Genomic DNA, 27,916 nt, shown 5'->3' with positions numbered 1-27,916 from the left:
TAGTTCTGCTCTGATCTTAGTTATTTCTTGACTTCTGCTAGCTTTTGAATGTGTTTGCTCTTGCTTCTCTAGTTCTTTTAATTGTGATGTTAGGGTGTCAATTTGGATCTTTCCTGCTTTCTCTTGTGGGCATTTAGTGCTATAAATTTCCCTCTACACACTGCTTTAAATGTGTCCCAGAGATTCTGGTATGTCGTGTCTTTGTTCTCATTGGTTTCAAAGAACATCTTTATTTCTGCCTTCATTTCATTATGTACCCAGTAGTCAATCAGAAGCAGGTTGTTCAGTTTCCATGTAGTTGGGTGATTTTGAGTGAGTTTCTTAATCCTGAGTTCTAGTTTGGTTGCACTGTGGTCTGAGAGACAGTTTGTTGTAATTTCTGTTCTTTTACATTTGCTGAGGAGTGCTTTACTTCCAACTATGTGATCAGTTTTGGAGTAATTGCGGTGTGGTGCTGAGAAGAATGTATATTCTGTTGATTTGAGGTGGAGAGTTTTGTAGATGTCTATTAGGTCCACTTGGTGCAGAGCTGAGTTCAATTCCTGGATATCCTTGTTAACTTTCTGTCTCATTGACCTGTCTAATGTTGACAGTGGGGTGTTAAAGTCTCCCATTATTATTTTGTGGGAGTCTAAGTCTCTTTGTAGGTCTCTAAGGACTTGCTTTATGAATCTGGGTGCTCCTGTATTGGGTGCATATATATTTAAGATAGCTCTTCTTGTTGAATTGATCCCTTTACCATTATGTAATGGCCTTCTTTGTCTCTTTTGATCTTTGTTGGTTTAAAGTCTGACTTATCAGAAACTAGGATTGCAACCCCTGCCTTTTTTTGTTTTCCATTTGCTTGGTGGATCTTCCTCCATCCCTGTATTTTGAGCCCATGTGTGTCTCTGCACGAGATGGGTTTCCTGAATACAACACACTGATGGGTCTTGACTCTTTATCCAATTTGCCAGTCTGTGTCTTTTAATTTAGCCCATTTACATTTAAGGTTAATATTGTTATGTGTGAATTTGATCCTGTCATTATGATGTCAGCTGGTATTTTGCTAGTTAGTTGATGCAGTTTCTTCCTAGCATTGATGGTCTTTACAATTTGGCATGTTTTTGCAGTGGCTGTACCAGTTCTTCCTTTCCATGTTTAGTGTTTCCTTTAGGAGCTCTTGTAGGGCAGGCCTGGTGGTGACAAAATCTCTCAGCATTTGCTTGTCTGTAAAGGATTTTATTTCTCCTTCACTGTGAAGCTTAGTTTGGCTGGATATGAAATTCTGGGTTGAAAATTCTTTTCTTTAAGAATGTTGAATATTGGCCCCCACTCTCTTTTGGCTTGTAGAGTTTCTGCTGAGAGATCAGCTGTTAGTCTGATGGGATTCCCTTTGTGGGTAACCCGACCTTTCTCTCTGGCTGCCCTTAATATTTTTTCCTTCATTTTGACTTTGGTGAATCTGACAATTATGTGTCTTGGAATTGCTCTTCTCGAGGAGTATCTTTGTGGCGTTCTCTGTATTTCCTGAATCTGAATGTTGGCCTGCCTTGCTTGGTTAGGGAAGTTCTCCTGGATAATATCCTGCAGAGTGTTTTCCAACTTGGTTCCATTCTCCCCGTCACTTTCAGGTACACCAATCAGATGTAGATTTTGTCTTTTCACATAGTCCCATATTTCTTGGAGGCTTTGTTCATTTCTTTTTATTCTTTTTTCTCCAAACTTCTCTTCTCACTTCATTTCATTCATTTGATCTTCCATCACTGATACCCTTTCTTCCAGTTGATCCAATCGGCTACTGAAGCTTGTGCATTCGTCATGTAGTTCTCGTGCTGTGGTTTTCAGCTCCACCAGGTCCTTTAAGGACTTCTCTGCATTGGTTATTCTACTTAGCCATTTGTCTAATCTTTTTTCAAGGTTTTTAACTTCTTTGCGTTGGGTTCAAACTTCCTCCTTTAGCTCGGAAAAGTTTGATCGTCTGCAGCCTTCTTCTCTCAACTTGTCAAAGTCATTCTCTGTCCAGCTTTGCTCCGTTGCTGGTGAGGAGCTGCGTTCCCTTGGAGGAGGAGAGGTGCTCTGATTTTGAGAATTTTCAGTTTTTCTGCTCTGTTTTTTCCCAATATTTGTGGTTTTATCTACCTTTGGTCTTTGATGATGGTGATGTACAGATGGGGTTCTGGTGTGGTTGTCCTTTCTGTTTGTTAGTTTTCCTTCTAACAGTCAGGACCCTCAGCTGCAGGTCTCTTGGAGTTTGCTGGAGGTCCACTCCAGACCGTTTGCCTGGGTATCAGCAGCGGAGGCTGCAGAACAGCGAATACTGGTCAACAGCAAATGTTGCTGCCTGATCGTTCCTCTGGAAGTTTCAGCTCAGAGGGGTACCCGGCCGTGTGAAGTGTCAGTCTGCCCCTACTGGGGGGTGCGCCTCCCAGTTAGGCTACTTGGGGGTCAGGGACCCACTTGAGGAGGCAGTCTGTCCATTCTCAGATCTCAAACTCCATGCTGGGAGAACCACTACTCTCTTCCAAGCTGTCAGACAGGGACATTTAAGTCCGCAGAGGTTTCTGCTGCCTTTTGTTCGGCTATGCCCTGCCCCCAGAGGTGGAGACTACAGAGGCAGCAGGCCTCCTTGAGCTGCAGTGGGTTCCACCCAGTTCGAGCTTCCCGGCCACTTTGTTTACCTACTCAAGCCTCAGCAATGGCGGGTGCCCCTCCCCCAGCCTCGCTGCCACATTGCAGTTCAATCTCAGACTGCTATGCTAGCAATGAGCGAGGCTCCGTGGGCGTAGGACCCTCCGAGCCATGCACGGGATATAATCTCCTGGTGTGCCGTTTGCTAAGACCGTCAGAAAAGCGCAGTATTAGGGTGGGAGTGACCCGATGTTCCAGGTGCCGTTTGTCCCTCCTTCCCTTGGCTAGGAAAGGGAATTCCCTGACCCCTTGTGCTTCCCGAGTGAGGTGATGCCTCGCCCTGCTTCAGCTCATGCTCGGTGTGCTGCACCCACTGTCCTGCACCCACTGTCCGACAATCCCCAGTGAGATGAACCCGGTACCTCAGTTGGAAATGCAAAAATCACCCGTCTTCTGTGTCGCTCACGCTGGGAGCTGTAGACTGGAGCTGTTCCTATTCGGCCATCTTGGAACCGCCCCCCCAATCAACATAATTTTTAAAACCTAAGAAGCTAGCTGTAAGATCAAACCCCAATGTAAGAGAAGTAGAGCCCTAAAGTCATTCACTCCCAACTATCAACTTACCCCAAAGTGGTTTTTCAAATGAATTCATATCCCAAATCCACATGTCCCACATCTCCTGTTGAAAAATGAATGTCCTAAAATCAGTTTATTTTAGAATAACTCTATTCTCCCCACTTAGTCAGCCACCCTCTTCCACTTAACTGTAGGCAGCTACCTACCACCTGAGTGCCAGGATCATGCCTTATTCAGCTTCTTCCCCAATACTGAGCACAGTACGTGGCACAAAATGTGTTCCGTTAATGTCTATTACATGAATTAGTGAGTTAATAAACTATTACTGAGATCCAATGCCAAGCTCAGTGGAAATACAAAATTATCTCTCTCCCTCTTAGGAAACTGTGAGGATCTTAACTTTCCAGGTGGGAAGGCCAAAGACACCTACACAGCACTGTGGGAGACACTGTTTGTTCCTTATCCCACCTTGACATTTTTCATTGCATTTGACCTCCAACTGAATTCAAGTGACCATTCTCTGCTAGGCCACCTATTCCTGATTGGTCCAAGCCAACCACGGTCATTCTATTCCTCTAGCTAATACAAGTGACCAAATCCTGACTAATGGTACCGAAAGGGAGGTCTGCTGGGAAGCATTCAGAAAGAGTTATATCCCTCATAGAGATGTTGAAGGAGAAACTACACTTTTCCATCTTTGGCTATTGTTGGAGAGTACAGAAGTAGTGTATGCTTAGAAGTAATGTAACCACCTTGAGGCCATGGGGGAAGCCATCATCAACATGCCATCAATGACATGCTGAGGATAACAAATTGAAAACATGGAGAGCACGCAGGACCCTCATGATTTCATGGAGCCAGACCAACCCTAAGACCAGACCTCCCAATGTCTGAACTTCTTGTTATGCAAGATGATAAAGCCCTCACTGATTTAACTGGGTATTCTGCTACTACAGTGAAAAGCATCCTGATACACCAATCTGCAACCTATAATTATTGATTTATATAGGTATATATCCTGTCAAGAAAAAAATGAAGATACAAAATCAGTGGAGGATCTAAATTAAGGACTCTACTTTTACAGGAGACTGCAAAAAAAGCAGAACTTCAATATAAATTTTAAGAGCTACAAACTAGAACCTAGTGGATGACCTGCTCATCTTAGACACGGCGTTATTAGTCTATCACAGAATCACATATCCCTAATTCACCCAAACTTTCTCAAATGTGTGCAAAACACTACACTAAGCAGTCTGATGCACACAAACGTGAAAAATGTTCACTCCCTATCCTCAACGAGCTTGCAGTATAGAAGGAGAGACAACAAAGTGAGTTTGCATGTCATTTCACAATTTAAGTCTTTGCAAAAGATGCTGAGAGTTGTGACGGGCTATAGCGCACAAAAAAGAGAAACTGGTGGGGAGAATGACTAGAGAATTGGTATGAGTTAGGAAAAGGCAAAACAATATCTCAAGTGGACAAAACAGTGTGAGTTAAAATAGGGAGTCAAGAAATTGCAGGGAATGTCTGGGGAACAGCAAACAGAAGAATTAATTGGGAGATAGGAGTAAAGGGGTGTGTTCAGAACAGAGGAAATCTTAACTATCATGCTAAAGAGCCTGAAAAGCAAAGGCCAGGTAAGTTACTAATTTCTTCTCATACTTTAATTTTTAATCACACGAAGATGAATGCCAGATCATTACAACAGAACACTGTGTTGGAGTTTCAGCAAAATACGCATCTTTCTGCCCACTATGAACTCAGACGCAGGAAAATACATCGCCTACCAGGGGAGCAGTTTCTGGGAAGTAAAGGATCCAGCAGGAACTTCCTCCAGGCCAGGGGCCCATGTTATTTTCTGGTCATGGAATCCCCCAAATCTCTAAGATTTTCTACATGTTTTTGCTACAACACCAACCTCTCCAATTACCATTCTATTTGTTCTTCCTTTACCATCTTCTGCACAAGAAGTCTTTTTCTCTATCCCTAAGGCAAGTCTTCACTTCAATGAAACCATCTGTTAATCAAGTAACTGTAATGTCCTACCTAGCAACACAAGTCTCTTTCTCAGCTTCATTCTACTTGATATCTTAGCCATCTTAAATTATTTTTAGAATAGGCAGGCTATAAATAAAGCCTCTTCTCTTGGCTCTCAGGGTCATTTCTTGTTCTCCTACTTTTCTGACCATGCTTTGAAGTCTTCTTTATTGGTTCCCTACTCTTCTCCGGATCTGTTCTCAAGACCCCTGACACTATACACATCCTCCCTGGGAATTTCATCAGTGGCACAGCTTCACCCACCGTGTGCCAGTGGCTTCCATATATGTATCTTTTCCCCGGGACTCTTTGGTTAGATTGTAAACATCCCCAGCATGGGAATTATGTTTTTCATACTTGAGCCCTAAAGATGTTATGAAATGTCTGAAGAGAGCAGAAACTAATCTACAAGACAGCATCTCCACCCGTGATGTTATTCTTTATCTTTTCCTAATGCATTACTTTCCACTGTAGCACCAAGTACTAATTTACATCATAATGTATCTTAATTAATTTATTAATTATCTTGTAAGCTCCAAAATGACAGGAACTTTATGTGGCTTAATGTTATTACTACATCATCTGGAACAGTACTTGGCACAAGGTAGAAGAGTTCAATAATTATTTAGTAAATAAATAAAAATGCCAGAAAACGTATCATGTGAGAAGGAAGAAAGACAATTGAAATTAAAGCATTTTAAGGTCATTGTGTTTAGGGATAGGGTAGAAAGATTAATTTTAGCTTTTTAAAGAGCAAATATGTTGAGAATTAAAAGGTAACAACTAATTAAATAAAAACAGAATGTGTAAGTTAAAAATCAAAGTTGAAAAAGGAGGAAATAGAAAATCAATCACTTTAAAATAAAATGAGAAAGGAATTTAAAATAATAGAGAAACCACACCTATAGACAGCACAAAATGGTAGAAATAAATCCCAAATACATCAGTTATTAAAATTAAGACAAAATGACTAAATATATCTAAATTGTCAAACTGGATTTTTTTAAAAAAGTAAAAGCTAAATGCTATTTACGAGACATACACCAAAAACATAAGGATTCAGAAAAGCTGAAAGTGAAAGCATGAGACACTCACACACAGAAAAGTAGAGGAGCTTATTCTAGACTAATCTACTCACAAATAACAGCAGTTACCAGCCTACACTGTGCAGAGTTACTGAAACTCAAGAAGGAAGTCACAATCATATTGGCTTGAAGCATCAAAGGATGAGATTTGGAACTAGCAGGCAACTGGAAAGTGAGGCAGGAAATACTAGAAAAGTGAGAACCCTAAAATATCTATGTAAACTTCACCACCATCTTTAGTTGAACCTTGAATCATATAACACAGGGCAGACTCCAAAGGCTCCAAAGAAAAGGAACATTTAGATAGCTGAAAGAACTGAACAGAGATATCAATGATGTTGCCCAATGCCAGGGAGGCAGAATTTGGAGTTTAAATCTAGCCAGCAAGGAATCAATATTCGTTATGAGAAGAGAGAATTGAGGGTCAAAAAACCATATTATCCACAATATCCAGTATACAATAAAAAATTATGAGACATGAAAATAAACAGAAAAGTTGAGTCAAGAAAATAACCAGTCAATGGATACTGAACAGAAGATGACCCAGACGTGGAAATCAGTTGGCGAGGACTATAACGTACCTACTATAAATATGTTCAAGAAATTAATAATAACTGAACAGAGGAAACTCTTATCAAACAAATTAAAACTATAAAAAAGAACCACACAGAATCATGTAAAACACAAAAATATAAAGTCTGAAATGGGAAATTCACTTGATGGGATTACAGCAGATTATAGACAACAGAATACAGGGTTAGTCAATTTAAAGGGAGATCAAAAGAAATTATCCCATCTGAAAAGGAAAGAAAAATCTTTAATGAACAGAGCCTCAGTGAGCTGTGGTACAGCATAAAATTTAACATATGTGAAATCAGAGTTGCAAAAGGAGAGAACAGAGGAAACAGGATAAAAAAAAAAACATGAAAAAAACCCCTGAAAATGGCCACATTTGGGGAAGAACAAAATTGCAAATTTAAGTCCAGTGAAACCTAAGCAGATAAATACAAAGAAAACCACAACCACAGCACATCTTGTTTAAAACTGTTGAAAACCAAAGATAAAGAGAAAATATTGAAAGCATCCACAGGGAAAAAAAAAATATATGTACAGGGGAAAAAAAAAAGGATGACTTCTCATTACATGTAACAAAGACATTTTCAAGTAAAGAAATGTCAAAACAAATTAAGAAATGCTAAAGGAAGTTCTTCAGGTAAAAGGGAAATGACACCAGATGGAAACTCAGATCTGTCAGAAGGAATGAAGAACACCAGAAATGGTAAATATATGAATAAATATAAAAGCCTGATTTCTTCCCTCTTAACTTCTTAAAAGATGTATAACCAATTAAAACAAAAGTTATAACTCTGTGTTGTACAACTTATTAATATGAAGATGTGATAGATGACAAGATTAGAACAAAGAATGGAGGTGTGGGTAAGAGGAAACAACTTATATATTATATAAAATAGTAAAACTCAGCACTCCTTTACGACACTTAAAACAAAGAACTCATGGAAAACTAGAAATAAGAATTTGGTTAACCTGACAAAAGATATCTGCCCTAAATCTACAGTTAAAAAAACAACTCACTTACTGTTAAAGTTGGGAAAAAGACAAAGATAAATGTCTTCTATTACTTCTTCCTGTCAACAATGTACTAGAGAACCTATCTAGCACAGTACAAGACGAAGGAAAAAAAAAAGAGATTTAGAATCAGAAGAAAATGAACAAAAAATAATAGAAAATCCAAGGAAATAAAGACAATTAGAACAAGAACTTTCAGCAAGGTTGCTGGATACAAGATGAACATACAAAATTCAGTTGACGTCTTCTGTACCAATAACAACCAGAAAATTGCTAAGCCAGGTGCTTTGGCTCATGCCTGTAATCCTAACACTTTGGAGGCTGAGGCAAGAGTACTGTTTGAATCCAGGAGTTTGAGACCAGCCTGAGCAACATAGGGAGACCCTGTCTCTACAAAAAATACAAAAGTTAGCCAGTCATGGTGGCATGTGCTTATAGTCCCAGCTACTTGGGAGGTTGAGGTGAGAAAATTGCTTGAGCCTGGGAAGTCGAAGCTGCAGTGAGCTGTGACTATGCCACTGCACTCCAGCCTCTGTGACAGAGTGAGACCCTGTCTCTTAATGAAAAATAATAATAATATTATTTAAAAAAGAAAAAGAAAACTGCTTAGAAATATCTACAAAAAAATTAAGGAATACTATCTTTATGTGTGGAAGGATTTCTATAGTAAAGAAAAAAATTATCTTTCTATTAATCTGTGTACTTACTATAGTTCCAATCAAAATCTCAATATAGTTTTTAAATAGAACTTTAAAAGTAGATCCTAAAATTACATGGAAGAGCAAAGCTAAGAAAGCCATTACAATTTTAAACAACAAGGTCAGAGAACTCTGTTTGCCATATATCAAGATATGGTAACTAATTCAGTGTCATACCCAGGCAGACACACATGAAAAGACCAATGAAACAGAAGACAGCCCAGAATCAGACCCACATGAATATGCAAACTTCATATATGACAGAGATGGCACTATAAATCTGTGTGAAAGGGATGGGCTATTCAATAAATGTTCATTCATAAGTAAAAATAAAATTCCTACCTCATACCATACAAAAAAACATTAAAGGCTTAAAGGCATAAATCTCTAACACTCTAAACTATAGGCAACTATTGTCACGTCATTAGATCAGGAAGAATTTCTTAAGCAATATTCAAAAAGCACAAACCACAAAAGAATGAATAATTTCTACTACATAAAAATTAAAATTTTTGATATAACCAAAGACATCATAAGATATGCAAAAGCCCGGGAAGAAATATTCAGATACATACAGATAATGAACAAAAGATTAGTATCAGAATGTATTAAAAACTTCTACAAACCAAAACAAACAACAGACGAATTGCGGTGATTCATGTCTATAATCCCAGCATTGTAGGAGGCCAAGGCAGGAGGATCACTTGAACCCAGAAGTTCAAGACCAGCCTGGGCAACACAGGAAGACCGCATCTCTACAAAAAGCAAAAAGTAAAAAAAAAAAAAAAAATTAGCCAGGTGTGTTGACGCGCATCTGTAGTCCCAGCTACGTGGGAGGCTGAGGTGGGGGGATCACTTGGGCCTGGAAGCCTGAGGTTGCAGTGAGCTACCTCCAGCCTGGGCAACTACTGCACTCCAGCCTGGGCAACAGAACGAGACCTTGTCTCTAAAAAATAAATAAATAAAACAAACAAACAACAAAAACACACACAATTGAAAAATGGCCAAAGATATGAATGGGCAAATCATAGACAAAGAATCATAAACATGGAACATATAAGACAACATAAAAATATGATCAATCTCCGTAGTACTCAGGAAAATGAATCTGACCTCATCAAACTGGCAAAAACACAACTAGTAAGAAATAAGGAAATGGGACACTCACACACTGTTGTTCCAAGTGTAATTTGGCACGGCCACTTTGGAGAGCAATCTGGCAATAAGTATCTCATAAAGCTGAAGAAAGCACTACCCTATCACTCACTAATTTCACTTCTAGGTACAGTCCCTGGAGAAACTCTTACATATGAGTATAAAGAGACATGATTGCAGGATTGTTTATAATGGCAAAAAAAAAAAAAAGTAACAACCTAAATGTACACATGAACTATACAATAGACTACTATATAGCAGGAAAAACGAATAAACTAGAATTATATGCATCATTATCAGTAAACAATGATGAATGAGACAAAAGTGATTTACAGAATATGTACAATATGTTCCATTAATATACAGCTTTAAAACATATTAAAATAAAACAGACTGCTTATGGACACAAACACTGTAGAGAATAATATGCATGAGGATAATACACCAAATTCTTACTAGTGGTTGTTTCTGAGGAGGGAGGAAGGGAAGGGCTTCAACTATATCAGAAATTATTTTATATAAAAGATCTAAATTATGGCAGACTGCTGGTTGTTCCTTCAATAGTTTCCTCTTCTTTTTTTACAAATCAAACTGCTGTATTACTAAAAGTGGCAATTTACAACTTCTGGCTTGCCTTGAAGATTAGGTTGGCCAATATCAGAAATCAGTGGGTGGGAATATGGGAAAGATTTTTAAAGGGACCAACTTCGGCCGGGCGCGGTGGCTCACGCCTGTAATCCCAGCACTTTGGGAGGCCGAGGAGGGCGGATCACGAGGTCAGGAGATCGAGACCATCCTGGCTAACACGGTGAAACCCCGTCTCTACTAAAAATACAAAAAATTAGCCGGGCGTGGTAGCGGGCGCCTGTAGTCCCAGCTACTCGGGAGGCTGAGGCAGGAGAATGGCGTGAACCCGGGAGGCGGAGCTTGCAGTGAGCCGAGATCGCGCCACTGCACTCCAGCCTGGGCGACAGAGCGAGACTCCGTCTCAAAAAAAAAAAAAAAGGGACCAACTTCACAGAGAGAAGGGCCATTTTGCCCTCACCCCTCCTTGATTCTGCTGCCTGAAAAACAAACACAATGGATGGAGCTGCAAGGACCTTCTTTGCAACCAGGAGATGACCCTGAGAAGGAAAGTCGTAAGCTAAAGACTGCAACACAGAAAGATAGGAGCTGGGTCTTTGCTGACCACATAGCTGCCATATCCTGAGAGGAAAAAACCTCTATCTTGTTTAAAGCACCTTTTTGTGGGGGAAGAGGGAATACAGGGACCTTTGCGATGCTGCCAAACCTAATGCTAACAAACACAGAAGGAAATCGGTCAAAATAGAAAAATAACACAAGACACAGGGGAGAGGTGGTTTCATGGCTTGTTCTTTATCTTCTGCTAACTGTACTTTTGTATAGGCTTTACATTTTTTATTTAAAAAAAACCTTTTACTTCCTAGACTTTAAACAGAGATTCTCAAATGTTACTCACAAACAACTGTTGGTCCATAGATCAAGTTAAAACGCAAAGACAACATGTATACTCTATGAGGTGGCCCACCAGAGTGGATAAAGAATTCACTAGAAGCTTGCCAACGACACTACTGAGCGCAGACAGTTACTACACTGTTGTCATCAGTACTGCCACTGCCAGTTTGGATAACAAACAAGACTGTATGATCCCACAGTCTCTTGGCGCTGGACTATGGATGAGAAAGACCAAAAACAATTTGCAGACTAAATGGAAATCTCTGTTGTCACTCCCTTTTCCCAATTTTTTTTTTCCATGCATTCCCCAGAGCTCAGTGCCATACTTTTCCTCCTGTATAACTGGATCATCTGTGAGGAGAAAAAGAAGAAAAAAAATCTCAAAGGACAGTAGTACCCTTAGATGAAATTCTTTTTTATATATTTGTAAGCATGAAGGTTCTTTTGAGAATTGCTTTCCTTAATACACTGTCTGATGTTACTAGGTTACTAACTTAAGCGACCTTTTGAGATCTAAAAAGTTTTCAGATTTGCTCAACAGACCAAATAAAAACCAGAACTTGAGTTAGGGGTAGATTTTAGATTTTTGGCCCTAATAATAGCCTGAAATATTTAGTTACCATTGAAAAAACAAAACAAAAAACGTTTTCATATATTAGCATGTTACAGAAAGACAGTGTTCCGGTTAGTCACAAATTCTACCTTACAGATTTATCGCAGGTACCACACACTGCAAAACAACCATATCCTTCCTTTTTTCCTTAACTAATCAGTAATTTGGCATATCGGTTTTTAAGTTGCGTTTTTTCTAACTTGGTTTCTCTCTTACCAGTCTCTCCCTAATGTCATTTAACGTCTCTTAGTTTATAGCATTAGTGATTGTTTTGCATTCTTGCCTGCTGATTTTCCTGTGAAAAGCTATTCTCTGCCTCCCTCCCTCAATTCGGTCTGCCTGTAGTCTCAGGCTGCTTCTGCATTGCTATCAGTTAAGATTCATTCTAGGGAATGACCTCAAGTGCCTTTTCTTGATACTTGTTTCAGCTCTTTGGAGGGCTGATTATAGGATTTGCTTCCTGCTCTCAGAACAAACAAACAAACAAAAACAGTGCAGTACAATTAAGTTGACATTTTACTTAACAATGTAATAGGAAAGTTAAGTAAATTGTTGGAAAAAAAAACTCTGAAATAAACCTGCTATTTAATTCACATCAATAACTCATACATTTCTTCTGTATTATTTTTTAAAATTCTAATTCTCAAAACTATTCTACTAAACCCTCTGATCACTTGGGTTATCTCTCCTTTTCTTTTAAATACACTAAACAGTTACACATGTTTGTCTTTATTACCCATAATGCAACTAAAAGATAAATTTTTTGCAGATGTCATTTCTCCACTTGAGCTTCAGAGAATTTAAGAATTAAATTCATCCATGAGTAGTCTTTTTCAAACACACATTACAGTCTAGTCTCAAGCTTCCTTCTTGAGACCCTAACCATAAATTCAAGAGGAATAACTAAAATTTTTTAAAGATGTATTTAAACTATTTAAACATACCAAAGAACATATACTTTTTAATGAATACAAGATTATTTTACAGGTTTAGACTACATTTAATGTAAATAATGTTAATTATGAATGAAAATGATGTAAAATTATTTTCCTAATGGTACTGCACATAATGCTATCTCATTGCACAAGAAAAATCAGAGCAGTTAACAGTTTTGCATTTTGCTGTGCTGTTAACTGCAGTAGTGCTCTCTATACATGTTAAGTGCTTGGCTATCAAAAAAAAAAAAAAAGAACAGCAAAGCAGTCTTAAAAGATGAAACCTTTATCTGCTAGAGCAAAGTTTATGGTTTCATTATAAAGAACCCTAATCTGAAGAGTTATCAAAAAGAAAAGAAGAAGAGAAAGGGAGAGAAATAATTTTTAAAATAGGTATTGTTTAATTTCTTTTTAAGGAAAGCTTTTTTAAAAAAACTAAATGTGCTATGTTGATCTTGTTTTGAGTTTTGAATCTACAAATCAACTTAAAAAGACACTTTAGGGACCACTGAGGAAATATGATTATGAACTGGGTTACAGATGCTACTAAGAAATCACTGTTAATTAGGAATGATAACAGCATTGTGGTCATATTCAAAATGTTCTCATTTTAAAGGATCTATACTGAAGAATGTTAGAGGTAAAATGACATGATGTCTTCCATTGCTTTAAAATACTTGGGCTTAAGAGCAGGGGAGTGAGGTTAGATTGAGAGGTGAGAACACAAGTGGGAAAGTGTGTTTGCTGAATCTGGAGGATGGATACAGGTTTAAGAGGGCTCGCTTCACTGTTCTGTCTACTTTTATATACGTTAGAATTTCTCGAAATATGATGTTAAAACAAAGAAGTAACTTTTAAACGTGTTTCAGATAGCTAAATGCTAAATTAGGATTTAACATCTTACTTTGGATTTAACATCTTACTTTGGCAGGCCAAATACTGCATACACTGGTGTTCTGTGAACAAAAGCAAGGCATATAGTAGACATTTGTTCACTTAACAAATTTGTTAACTGCCCTACTATATGCCAAGCATTTTACCAGACCATATGAGAACAAAGATGAGTTAGACAACATCACTGTCCTTAGGGAGGAAATGGTCAATATAAATACCTGTAATAAATGATTCTTGGTGGTGTGAGAGAAGAGTCTAGAGAACAGTAGCCACAGACAGGAAATGGAGGGGGGAGCTGTCTGAATGCCTGCAATGTGCCGCTTGCATTACATTCACCCGTCACTGCTGCTCAAATGGGGAAGGAACTACTCATAAAGTTTTGTTTGTTTTCATACCACACCTCATTCTGGCATAAATGAGTCAGGATCTATGGTTACAGGGTTCCTCAGTGGCTTAGGCATTAGAGAGAGAATTTTATCCTAATAACAACCCTTTCAAGTGGGTTTTATCTTCATTTTCAGCTGAGGAAGCCGAAGAGTCAGAAGTTTGAGGGGTGGACCATCCTAGAGGACTGGAAGGTCTGAGAAGTCACAGAATTTGAAGAGTGGCGCCAATATAAAGGAGGAGAGAGCTCTGAGAAAGGAGTCCGAGACAATGCTAACTGCCACAGAGAAAGATTATGTGACACTGGAAGCTGTTTCTGCCAAGTATTCAGCAAGCTACCACGAATGTGGAGATTAAAACACAACACTAAAACACTAGAAGGTTTTACAACCTGTGCTAAGCAAAAGGAATCAAACATTACTCAAGACTTCAGGTGAGGATATGCAAGCCTTAGTACTTCTCATTAGCCATATGCAATGCAGGTCAGATATAAAAAATACCCAGTGTCCAAAGCAATAACAGCTATATTTCTTTTAATAGAGATATAAATTAAACAGGAGAATAAAAGCATAACAATTACCAAGCACTTACTGTGTGCTGAGCACTTTGATGGGCACTGTATAACAATCCTCCCAACAACCCAGTAAGCCAGGTACTATTATGTACACCATCTTACAGATAGGAAAACTGACACTTAAAAAAGTTAGGTAATTTGGCCAGCGTCACATAGACTATAAATGTCAAGGCCAGAATTCAAAATTAGTCAGGTCCCAGCAACTATGATGAAACCCACAAACCTGTATCCTTTACCTTGTCTACCTCTGCAATTTACATAAATTAAATCATATTATAATGTATTCTTCTGTTACCTTTTAAATCCAACATTACGTTTTTAAGACTCATCCATATTGATGTAGTTCACTAACTTTGGTGTCATAGAGCAAGGGGTGGCAAACTAGTATTTTTGTAAATAAAATTTTATGGGAATGCAGCCACTCTCATTCATTTATGTATGGTTTACAGCTGCTTTTGCACTACAACATCAAAGTTGTTGGCCTTTACAGAGACTGTATGGCCTGCAAAGGCTAAAATACTTACTATCTGGCCCTTTACAGAAAGTTTGCCAACCTCTGCCATGGAGTAGTGCAGTGGTATACTTGACAATGTCCAACTTTTACAATTTTGTCAATGTAGCTTTAATTTGTATTTCCCTGAAAACAACTGTTTACTGGCTATTCATTTTTCTCCTAAGAAACAGCTCTTGCTTTCTTCTGCCATTAACTGTTTTCACACTTACGTATGTATGCGTACTGACATATGGGTGTGTGCATTACTGATTCTAAAAATCCTTATCCTTTGTATGCAAAATATATTCTACTTGTGTATTTGTGACTAGTCTTTACACTCTCCTTTCCATGTACACAAAACCCAAGAGATATTAATTTTAGTACAGCCAAATTAATAAATCTTTTCAACAATTGTGCTTTTGGCTTCCAAAGCCTGAGGTCTAAAATACTCTCTAATATTTTATTCTGGAGGCTTAAGTTTTGCCTTTCACAATCTAGTCTTTAATCCATCTGAAACTGTTTTTTTTAATACAGTGTTAGGTAAAAACCATTTTTAAAAATGTGGCTAAGAATCCCAACCATTTAAAAAGTATTCCATTTCCTTGATTTGTAACATTAGCTCTGTCATGTATTAGCTTTCCATGTACTTAGAGTTCTGGTTTTTGCCTTAACTTCCTTCCATTATCTATTTGTCTATGCTTGTCCAAATATTATGCCATCTCAATGATTAAAGTTTTACACTGTCTTAAAATCTTGTAAGACAAGTACTTGCTTCAGGAATGTCTTAGCCATTCTTGACCCTTTGTATTTCCAAATAAATTTTAGAATTAACTGGTCAAATTCCACAAAAACAAACAAAACCATACCCTGCTGGGTGTTTTTTTTAATGGCAATAAATTCATATATTAAAGACAGATTAATTGATATGTTTATAGGAAACCATCTTTCTATGAACATGGTATGTCGTCACATTTATTTAGGTCTTCTTAATGTCCTTCAATATATTTCTATACCTTTCTATTTAAAGATCTTGCCCTCTCTTTTTCTATTTATTCCTAGGTGGCTTTTTATATTTTTTTTACTATTGAGAAATATTTTTATTACATTTATTATTGTATGCTGCTAGTTTAGAGTAATAGAACTGACTTTACCATAATGATCTTCTTGTTAATTGGCATTCCTTGCAGATTCTGGATGTTAGTCCTTAAATTTTACTATATCAATCATATATTCGCAACTTAATAAACTCCTGAATTTTCTATGAAGGTACTTATATTCACTCTAAGGAATGACCATTCTGTTCATTCCTCATAGCCCTGTAGCTCTTTGTTGCTTTACTGCACTAACTCATATCTCCAGTGCAATCGTGAAGACGCAGGGTAACAGTGGGCATCTTTATATCGCTGCTGTTTTTCAAAGGAATACCATTAATGCTTCTCTATCAAATACTATGTTTGCTGTAGGTTTTTCACAGATGCCCTTTGTCAGGTTACAGAATTTCCCTACTGTTCTTAGTTTGTTATGAGTTTTTACCATAAAAGAGAGATGAATTTTAGTAAATTCTTTTTCTGTATATTTTAGGATGATATGGTTTTTTTAACTTTAAACTGCTTGTGTCGATAATTACATTAATAGTCCTTCTAATGCAGAACCAAGCTCGCCTTCCTGGAATAAACCCTTTGTTCAATATCCAGTATTTCCTTTATACATTGCTGAATTCAACTTGCCTAATTATTTTTGATAGTCTTTTGCTCTTTAGCCGTATTTTTATACTCTCTAAACATATTAAGCATTTATCTTATATTCTATATCTGACAACTACAATATCTGCAATGTTTGAATGCCTGATTACATGGTCTCCTTGCTCTGCTGATTAACTCATGGTTTATATAAAGTGTTTTTGGTTTTTTAAATTGTGAATGCATTTCTAGGAAGAAACTTTACCTGTGTCAATTCTCTGAGGCCTGTGTTCCTGTATTTCTCCAGTGAGGATTTCATTTGATTCTCAGTCCTGAGACCTGAGACTACTTTTCACTAAATTCTTGGCTTGGTTGTTTTTTTTTTTTTCCCCACCATTAAGGTAGTATGAACTTCAACCCCAAATCCAGTTAGAGTGGAACTGCAGTTATAATTTTTCGGGGAAGGTTATTTTACCCTTCCAGTGAAAAGCTGAAACAGGCAACTTTGTTCCTATTCTCCCTACCCTATACTTTTCCAACCACTGAGGGATAGGTTTTTTGCTTTTTCCTAGTTTACCCACTGACAGCTTTCAGGGAGCTTCAGCTTTACACAAAGGTCTCTGGATCTTACTTAGCAACTGCTTGATCCCTAGACACCGTCTGGTACCCTATGGCCACCCTGCAAAAGCCAAAGTTCTGGGTTTTGAAGGACTTACAAATACCAGAACCCTCAGCACGGGAGCCAGTATCACTACTAACTTACCTCCCTGGATTCAAGATTTCTTGTTCTGGGCCTCTGGAAAGTTTCCTTACTTCTTGTCAGCTCAACGATGCATTTAAAAGATTATTTTGAATATTAAGTCCAGTATTTTTAACATTTCATAATGTGGGACCTTTTTTTTAACCTCTACTCTGCCACACTGCCAGAAACAGGAGCCTCTTAAAGTTTTGAATAGTCTGCTATTTTTCCCCAAAAGAAATGTACATCCACTTCTAGAAGCCAAAGGAAAAACAATTCATTGAATTAACAAATATATTCTAGGCACTCAGTACGTATCAGTAAACTAAACAAAGATCAGTGCATTCAAAGCACTTCTGTAGGAGCAGAGTAGGAGACAGGAAATAATAAACATAAGTAAACTAGATTATAGCACAGAAGGTATTGCAATGGGAAGAAAGAAAAATTGAGTACTCAGGTAGGGAGGACCATGAGTGCCTGGTAGAGAGGAGCTGCGATCTTAAACAAGGTAGCTATTACTAAAACATTTCTTACTTCCCTATAACATACCACTGATTAATTTTTTTTAAACATAAAATTTTAAGAAACTATGGGTACTTTCCTCCTCTCCTGGTGTGAGGTACGATGGAGAGCTGCCTACAGATTTTTTTTTTTTGAGACAGAGTTTCATTCTTGTTGCCCAGGCTGGAGTGCAATGGTGCGATATCAGCTTACTGCAACCTCCACCTCCTGGGTTCAAGCAATTCTCCTGCCTCAGCCTCTCGAGGAGCTGGGATTACAGGCACCTGCCACCACGCCCAGCTAATTTTTTGTAATTTTAGCAAAGACAGAGTTTCATCACGTTGGCCAGGCTGGTCTTTAATGCCTGACATCTGGTGATCCATGCCTTGGCCTCCCAAAGTGCTGGGATTACAGGCGTGAGCACCATGCCCGGCCTAGATAGGTTAATACTACATGACTCCATCTACTTCAAAGAAATTGGGGCACACTTTAATATTAATTGGAAATGCTAAAAAATTTATGATGCTATTTGTTCAAAAAATTAAACAAATATAAAAATAAACACGATAGGCTTAGAGTGAAGCCTTTACTGAAAAAATGGTTAAATTAGCAGAATTATCTTTCACATTTCTAAAGATAATTAGAATTTAATTACTATCACTATTAGGCAGTTCTTTTGAATTTTAAACCTAATCCAGAAGGCAAATTGTCCAATTATATCTCCTTCTATCTTTCATGGAGATGTACCCTATTTTTAACTCATTAAAACAGGTTTTTTCTCTTTTCATAAGAATCATGTGTGAAGTTATTAAATCACATCTTAAAAATATTTAAATCCAAACCTAAGACAGTATTTTGCAGCCTTATAATTATTTTCATTACTTTTCTCTTTATCTCTCAATTTTTCCTTCTCTTAAAATGTAGACAACAAAGCTAAAGCTCATATTTTATATAAACACTGTGATATAATTACATACAATAAATGATGTCTTTTTTAATGATACAGGTAATAAATAATGATGGTAATGAGGACACTTTATATTGCCTGTCAGATAAAACTCCCAAAGGGCAAGGCCTACAAATTTAGAGACAGGATTTTTGTGTAAAAACAGCAGCTTTGTGGGAAACTTTTGTCAGGATCCTTTTTTCAAGACAAAAAAGATTAGAAACAGTTTCACACAGAAACAAAACAGACTGAGTTGAGAATGTTTCCCAAGGCAGTCAAACACTGCATTTATCACAGCAACGTATTACCATTAGCTGGTGGTGGTGCTGCCTAACACAGGGTCCAAGCTCTAGGCAGCCTCTGGCCAGCTGCCATTCCCTCCACTCTCAAGACCATGAGAATTCCTCCTGCATTTGGCACATACAATTAGATTACCAATTCCCAATATTAAACTTCCTCCACATCCTTACTTTTGTCTGATTACGTATTGGACCTTGATTGAATTTTATTTTACATACTCTCAGATGTATAAAGACAGCAAATTGTCTTAAAAACCTGAGTTAGATAATATTCGATTACATAAATATTTCTCTAAGGTTGCTGCAAATTATAGCAAATTTTCTTACTGACTTATATAAAATATTAAAAAGCTATTAAATAAAATACCTGAAAGTTAAACTATGGCACAGGGTGGAAAGTCTCTGCAGTATGTTCAACTGCCTCACTTTCTCTCACACAGTATTCCTGCCTTAGAGGTATCAATCCCTTGGCCAATTTAGTAGCTCAGCCAAAAAATGAGAAAAAAAGGGAAAGCATGGCTCCAGGGACCTTCCCCTGCTCCCGAATCCGTATTCCCACCACGTATGCACTTAACCAAAACAGCTCCACCTTTATCTTTTCTATGCATTGGAACTTGTTAGGAGATATTTGAAAATATACTCCTGCTACTAAAAAGTTTGAAAATCATCCACCTACAGCAGCAGTTCTGAAAATGTAGTACAAAGACCCCCACCCTATCCAACTCAAGGGGTCATCAAGACCCTTTCAAGGGGTCTGCAAGGTCAAGACTATTTTTATACTATGCCAAGTCACCATTTGCCTGTTTACTGTCATTCCCTCCTAAGCATGTGGCTGAGGTCCAGAGGCTACATGATATGCAGTATCAATAGACTGAATGGAAAAAAGAGGGTATGAGAATCCAGCTATCAGAAGCCAGACATTAATGGGATTTACACAAATGTCAGATAATGCCACACTTCTCACTTTTTTTGTTTTGGAAAAGTTATTTTTCATAAAAATGTTTATATTAACATATCACAAGTCTATTATTTTAAATAAATTATTTTTAAATGTCTAGGTTATCTTTAATTTGGTAAATATCAATACATATGAACCCACAAAACAAACTCTTCGGGGTCTTCAGTAATTTCTAAAAGTGTAAAAGGGTTTAGAGAACTACTGGATTGAGAACAATTAACTCACAGAAGAAAATTCAAAATCCATAATAAAAAAAAATCCACTTATATTCCCATCACAAACATTTATTAAATGCCAGTTTTATGCTGGGCTCTAGATCTACAGCAATAAACAGGACAGACAAGGTCCCTGCTCTCACGGAACTATAGTAAAGCACTAGGACACAGACAATAAACAAAAAGTGACAGCCAGTAAGGAAACATAAACAAAAAGAGGAGTTGGCTTGTTAGCAAGTGACTGGGTGGCTACTTTATCCTAGGTGATCAGAACGGCTTCTCTGAGGCAGGGCAATGAGAAGCAGCCTGGAAGAGCAGGGAGCCAGACACAGGAAGATCCTGCAGAAGGGCCTTCTAGGCAGAGGCCTCTGGAACTCTGCCCGTCACAGCTGCGACCACACCCTGGTTCCACTCTGCACCTCTTTCCCATGCCCTGCTCTTCATTCACATCCGACCACTCCCAGCTGCCCAATTATGTCATGCTTTCTCTGGCTTCCATGTCTGCACAGGTGTTGCTTTCTCTGTCTAAAATGGCCTCACAAATTATATAGCTGTTCTATTCCTTGAAATTTGAACACTCTGTGATCCATAAAAGTGTATCTTCATGGTTCCACGCATAATAAAAATAAAAAAATTGAAATGATCTGTGTTCCATTCATTTCAAAAAATGACTTTCAGAACTATTTTCCACCTCGATCTAAAAGGATCAAATGTATACTGAAGAACAACCAAATCCTAGGGATTAACTTCATTTTTAAATAGTAAAAACATTAATTATTATTTGGGATGTCAGTGTTAAAACCTATGTCTTCAATGTAAAGAATCTAAGGGTATTAATACTAAGCAAAGAGTAGGCAGTTGATTACAATCAATATTTTTTAAAAATCCACTCTGTCTCCTGGTCACTGTTTTCTCCCAAATGCTTCTGATGAAATGTTGTGCCCATCCTCCATTAAAAAATAATTATCTTATAGGAAAACTTCCTTTTCTTGGACTGTCCAACATCTATGATGCCAAGACAGTGAAGAATTAAAACACAAAATTTAGAACTACAATTAATCTAAGTAAACTATCATGCATAGCAGTGCTTTCAATTCCTACATTTAACACATACTATGACAGCACACACAGAAGAGGCTCAAGGGCAGCAAGGCGCTCTAGGCAAAATTATCCAAGAGCAAACACCATCTCAAACAAGAGGTCTGAAAAGCCAAGCTATTTCCATATCCCAAGAGATGGGCTGCAGGAACAATGCTCTATTAATCTCATGTTATTCCATATATTCTGCATAAAATGACAGAGATTTAACTGACCTGAATTTTTTTTGTATTAAAATTCCATTTCAATCAAAGCTTAGCATAGCTATCCTCTAAAGTACCACTAATATCAATCAAAGACCAACTTTCTAAAGACAAAGGCAGAAAAAAAGTAAAGAGGGATAAGATTTAAAGTAAAACACACCACCAGTGGCAAGCTAGGTCAATAAACACAGACTGCTATTTAAAAAATGCCAAAAGAAATCTTAGTCTGACAAAACTGGGTAACTGGATTTCTGGAAAACTGGGTTTGTAATGAGAAGAGTTTTCTATAACATAAAGCATTATACATATGTGATTGCTCTTTACTGTGGTAGGTTTAGGGATTTGTTTAGAGAAAGCTTTTACTCTGTTCACTAATAAGGAAGAACTGGAAAACTCTTGTAAGAAAGAACACCTGCATTTGGACTTACAGTGCCCCTATGATGGCTAGTGCTTAGTTATTTCCTGTGTCTTGAAGAAATAAGAGAGCTGGAAGATGCAGAAAACTAGTCCTTCTTTTCTGTCATTCTAGTAGTATATGTATACTTTATACCTTGAATGTTGATCTTTATTACTGCATTTATCATACTATATTATTTTTACTTATTCAGTTGCCTCTGCCAAACTGTGAGCTCCTTGAGGGAAAAGATCACATATTTCATTTTTGTGTCTTTCTTTTGTGTCTACAATGCCTAGTACCACACCTAGAGTACATAATAGACACTAAGGTTTATTAAATGAAGAAACAAAGTGAATCTTTGTTTAGTTTGGCTGAAACAATCAGTACAGCAGAAACCCAGGTACGAATTAGGCATTAAATCAAACAAGAAGATTCTGAGTGATGTTTTACACTCTTTTCACACCAAGGCACAGAGGTGGCCTCAAGCAACAGGGAGTTTACTTTTAAGATACAGGAAGCATGGGAGAAATAAAACTACCTCTATTTATAAATTACATGGTTATTTATTGGCAAAATTCTGAGAAATCTAAAAAAACATTAAATTTAATAAGCATGCAAAGTAAAAGATCAACATAATCTAATCAATTGCATTTCTACAGATTAGCAGCAAACAATTAGAAATGTAAGTTAAAACATCCTTTTATAATAGCAGAAACCCCACAAAATTTTAGGAATAAACTTAGCAGTAAGACAACTTCATTGAAAAACAAAAAATATTACTGAGAAAAATTTTAAAATATCTAACTAACTAGAGAGGGATCTAAGAAATAGCTATTAGATGATTTGATATTGTTAAAATATAAAAATTGCTGTATAGATTCAAGGTAATTCCCCCAAATCCCTATTTTTAAAATAAAAATTGGCAGTTACCCTAAATTTATATCAAAAAAATTTTAAAACATATATGAAGCACACTGCAAGACATCCCCCAATATTCATGTCCCTTTCAGCAGTTACAGAACCCCCAATTTTTGCTAGGTACATGGACCACTAGAATAAAGATATATTTCCAAGTTACCCTTGGAGTGACTAGTTGCAGGTTCTAGTTGATATATGAGAGGAAGCCTTGAGTGTAACTTCACACAGGTGTCTAAAAAGGACTGTAGCATGACCGTTCTTTCACCCTTCCTCCATCCTACTGCGTGGAATGCGAATATGATAGTTGAAGTTTCATTTGAGACCATGAGGATGAAGACCAGCCCCTGAGTCAGCAAATACGAAAGTTAGAACAACTAAGATCCCAGAAAACCATGGAGCCACCATACCAGCCCCCAGCCTCATACATGAGCTGTATAAGTCCAGATTTAGACATGAGAGAGAAGTACCTCTTCCTTGCTTCAGTTACACTAGTTACACTAAGTAAGGCTAGTTACACTAAGCCTCTGTATGTAACTAGTACCAACACTCAATCCTATGCTACAGCATGCATGCAAGGAACCCAGGAATCCCAAGCCAAACAGGGCAGAAACAACCATAGAGTAAGGCATCACAGAAGGAAGCAGAAACACAACGGCTCTGGCAGAACACAAGGCCCCACCAAGGACCCCAGCAGAAGGATTAGTGTCTCTCAAGGACTCCATGAGGACAACACTCCAAGAGCCTCTTCTCTTTTCATCCCTAATCAACTCTGCTCTCTCTTTTTTCTCCACCCTCACTTCCTCTGATTGCCTCAAACTGCCTACGAATGATATTGGCTTTTTTACTCTCCCATGGCACTGTGTTAGACTCAGGGCCTCTGTCTTAGACTGGGAAGTTAAATTCTCAGGAAGAGGGCAGAGTGGCCAGCCTACTTATCTTTTCAAGCCAGGTCATATCACAGCAGGTGCTACTGACCTGGCTGCCTTGAGTCTGGTGCTCACTTCTGAGGGGTACAAAATATGACCAACTAAGAGCACCTTTGAGCAGGAAATGTGGGGGTCAGGCAGTTTCCTCTGGAATGTGATATAAATATGGCCAGTGCTATGACTATGTCTCTCACAGTGGATGGTCACAATCTATAAATCCCAGCCTCCAAAAAAGAAAAAAAAAACACACACACACACACAAAACATCAACAAAGAGATCTGATCTGGAATCCCAAACCCCACTTGAAACATCCAAGAGTCTGACCTGGTATTTTACCCATGTCACAACTGAAATCAAAATCCTACTTTAAAAAGGAAGAGGAACAGTGATGGGCAAGGTCTTCCTATAATGAGAAGTAAAGAAGCCACAACTATTCTGCCCCTTCTCTGGTATGCTGACTGTATCACCTTAGAGAAGGGAAAAGTCTGTACCTCCTAGAAAGAATTTGGGATCCAATCTAGAAATTGGTATTCCTTCTCTGAGGACTTCTAATTAACTAGTCTAAAAGTGGCTTTAAAATAACAGCTAAGAAAATAATGAGGGTAACTTTAATACTATTACCTACACTTGTCGCATGAGGGTAAACAATTCTTGAAGCCTTAGCTGTCATACATCAAGTTGAAAGACGGGTGAAATTTTGTATTTCTCACAATACTGTGATAGTCATTAGTGTTGCCTACCAAACATTTCTGGTTCTTTTCACCAATACATGATAAGTTTGCACTTTTCCATCCCCTAGAAATATAGGTTAGTCACGTGACTTGTTTTGGCCAAGTGTGAGCAGAAATGCCATGACTCACTTCCAGGCGGAAGCTTTATGAGACTGCACACAATTTGCCCTGCTCTCTTTCCTTCCACAACGGTGCTGGCAACAATCAAGACAGTAACTGCTCTTTCAGCTTGGTTCCAGAGGGAGGGTGAGGCAGAACAGAGGCCCCAGTCAATCAGTCACAAGACCAACAAGTTTTGTTGTTTTAAGCCACTGAGGTTTTGGGATAGACTGTTAGCACAGTATAACTTATCCTACCTTGATATGTACAAATATGAATGCCTAAATATTCATAATTGTTTGGCCAAAACTGCTAATATAAAGACTAGTTTTCACAGTGCTATACATTCTTATGATGCTAAAAAGAACAGTACCTTAAACAAACATGCAGGCAACTGAAACACTGAAGCAAGAGATGCCTAGCTTAGGTCTAGAGTTCAGCTGGAAAAAAGTCTCTATTTAGGAGAGTCAAATGCAAGCACTTTAAAGCTACTGATTTTAAGCTATCAAAATGTTGATAATTACTGAGATTAGATGATGAGTATATGAGGGTTCATTATACTATTCTCTATACTTCTATACATATTAGAAATTTTCCACAATTAAAAAAAGGAAGAAAAAGGGAGGGAGGAAGATCTGAGAGTGTTAAAAAAGGAAGAAAAAGGGAGGAAGGGAGATCTAAGAGTTTTAAAAAATAAAAATACTGCTCGTTTTAAGCACCTGAGAGAAAAAAATTTTTCTTTTTCTTTTTTTTTTTGAGACAGAGTCTGGGCCCAGGCTGGAGTACAGTGGCACAATCTTGGCTCACTGCAACCTCCGCCTCCTCAGTTCAAGCAATTTTCCTGCCTCAGCCTCCTGAATAGCTGAGATTTCAGATGCCCATCATCACACCCAGCTAATTTTTGTATTTTTAGTAGAGACGGGGTTTCACCATGTTGGCCAGGCTGGTCTTGAATTCCAATCCACCTGTCTCGGCCTCCCAAGGTGCTGGGATTACAGGCGTGAGCCACCGTGCCGGGTCAGAAAAAAAGTTTCTAAAACACTGTTAAAAGACTTTGCCAGTGCCATTTACAGAGAAGTTATAGAAACAGAACATCTTGGGGCTACTAGACTATGAAACCATAATAAATACAGTAAAGATCTGAGACACCTGTTCTGCAAAATCCTCACCTTCTTAACTCCTAATTAAATTTAACCAGATATTTTGCATGGGTTCCAAAATTAAAGAATATCTGAGATGAAAAGTAAATTATAGCTTATTCAGGGCAACATCCTTGTTTTTACTGTTCAGGAAATTTAGGTCTAGTGATATAGGTAGGGAGTGGCAAAGTAGAAACTAAAACCAGGTGGTCCTCTGAGTCCTAATTTACGCAGTTTCTAACATGCCAGATTGAGGGACTAGCCTATTTAGCAATATCTTGGTGTTCAACTTATAAATACCAACATAAAAATCTTGTTATCAAATCAGCAAGCAAAAAACAAACAATCCTATTAAAAGATGGACAAAGGAACATGAACAGACACTTCTCAAAAGAAGACATACACACGGCCAATAAGCATATGAAAAAATGTTCAACATCTCTAATCATTAGAGAAATGCAAATCAAAATCACAGTGAGATATCATCTCACACCAGTCAGAATGACTATTATTAAAAAGTCAAGAAATAACATGCTGGTGCAGCTGCAGGGAAAAGGAAATGCTTATATGCTGGTGGTTGAAATGTAAATGAGGTCAGTCACTGTGGAAAGCAGTTTGGAGATTTCTCAAAAAACTTAGAACTACTACTTGACCCAGCAATCCCATTACTGGGTATGTATTCAAAGGAATATAAATCATTCTACCATAAAGACACATGCACGTGTGTGTTTATCGCAGCACTACTCACAATAGCAAAGACATGAAATCAATCTAGATGCCCATCATCAGCAGTTGACTGGATAAAGAAAATGTGGTACATATACACCATGGAGTACCATGCAGCCATTTAAAAGAACAAAATCATGTCCTTTGCAACAACATGAATGCAAATAGAGGCCATTATCCTAAGTGAATTAAAATAGGAACCAAAATACCACATGTTCTCATAAGTGGGAGCGAAACATTGAGTACACATGGACACAAAGAAGGGTAAAAATAGATACTGGGGCCTAGTTGAGGGTGAAGGGTGGGAGGAGGGTGAGGATCGAAAAACTATCTATCAAGTACTATGCTCACTACATGGGTGATGAAAGAATCTGCACACCAAACCCCAATGGTATGCAATATACCCATGTAACAAACCTGCACATGTACCCCCGAACCTAAAAGTTGGAAAGAAAAAAATAAAGAAAAACCCTCTTATTTCCTTACATTCTAATTCTGCATTACTACATCAGTTGGGATCCCTTTAGCTTTAAGAGATCAGAAATTCCACCTCAAACTGCTTAAACACGAGGAAATTTACTGGCTCACATAACTGTTAGTTCCAGGGGAGGGCAAAGTTTAGAGCTGGCTTAATTGTAGAGGGATGGAGCTCCAGGGTCCACCAATGATTGCCACACAGTGGGGAAGAAGAGAAGTCATGATTGGGAGATAATCACATGCCACTACGAGGACAGCCAGGGTTTCCTAATCTATATATAGTCCACAAGTCTTGGGAAGGTAAGGAATTGCCTCATTAACACTTTCAAAACAAATTAATAAATTAACATGTGTGTGTCACAGATACATGATGCTACCATTTAGAATATGTACAGAGGAAGTGATGTTACCAAAATTGCAGCAATCTGGCTTCACCCTCCTCTGCAGAAAACCAAAAACAAATATTCAGTCCCAAGAATATCACCAGCAATATCCCAGAACTTGAATCTGAGGCTAGTAAGATCTCCAGGGCCACAGAGAAGCGGAAAAACTCCAAGCAGACAGTAAGAGAAACAGACTTCTCTCTCCACGATACCCCTCCCCCAATCTGCTAGGCACTGCACATGGAAAATTCCTCCCTGTCTCACAATTTCCACACTGGAAAAAGTGAGATCAAGGTGAAAGGCCAGCTTCCCCACCAGCTTGGGTTCCCTGTTCTTGCCTCAACCCACAAGAAGCTTGTAAGGA

At 38.0% G+C, this 27,916-nt stretch overlaps 1 protein-coding gene across 2 annotated transcripts in view; it reads right to left on the bottom strand.

Annotated features, from left to right (window-relative positions):
• Nucleotides 1–27,916, bottom strand: part of GALNT1 (polypeptide N-acetylgalactosaminyltransferase 1) — a 130,794-nt gene that overhangs the window by 81,413 nt on the left and 21,465 nt on the right. The window contains exon 1 of one of the 2 annotated variants that reach the window (XM_063795613.1): nucleotides 3,235–3,284. The exons of the other annotated variant lie outside the window; for it this stretch is intronic. The gene's annotated coding sequence lies outside the window, so the exon portion shown is untranslated. Of the gene's footprint in view, nucleotides 1–3,234; nucleotides 3,285–27,916 lie in introns of those variants that run through there. 2 annotated transcript variants of the gene reach the window in all.

The sequence above is a fragment of the Pan troglodytes genome, chromosome 17 (assembly GCF_028858775.2).
Source record: "Pan troglodytes isolate AG18354 chromosome 17, NHGRI_mPanTro3-v2.0_pri, whole genome shotgun sequence".
In the NCBI taxonomy this organism is placed as follows: domain Eukaryota; kingdom Metazoa; phylum Chordata; class Mammalia; order Primates; family Hominidae; genus Pan; species Pan troglodytes.
This window is presented reverse-complemented; position numbering and strand designations above follow the sequence as displayed.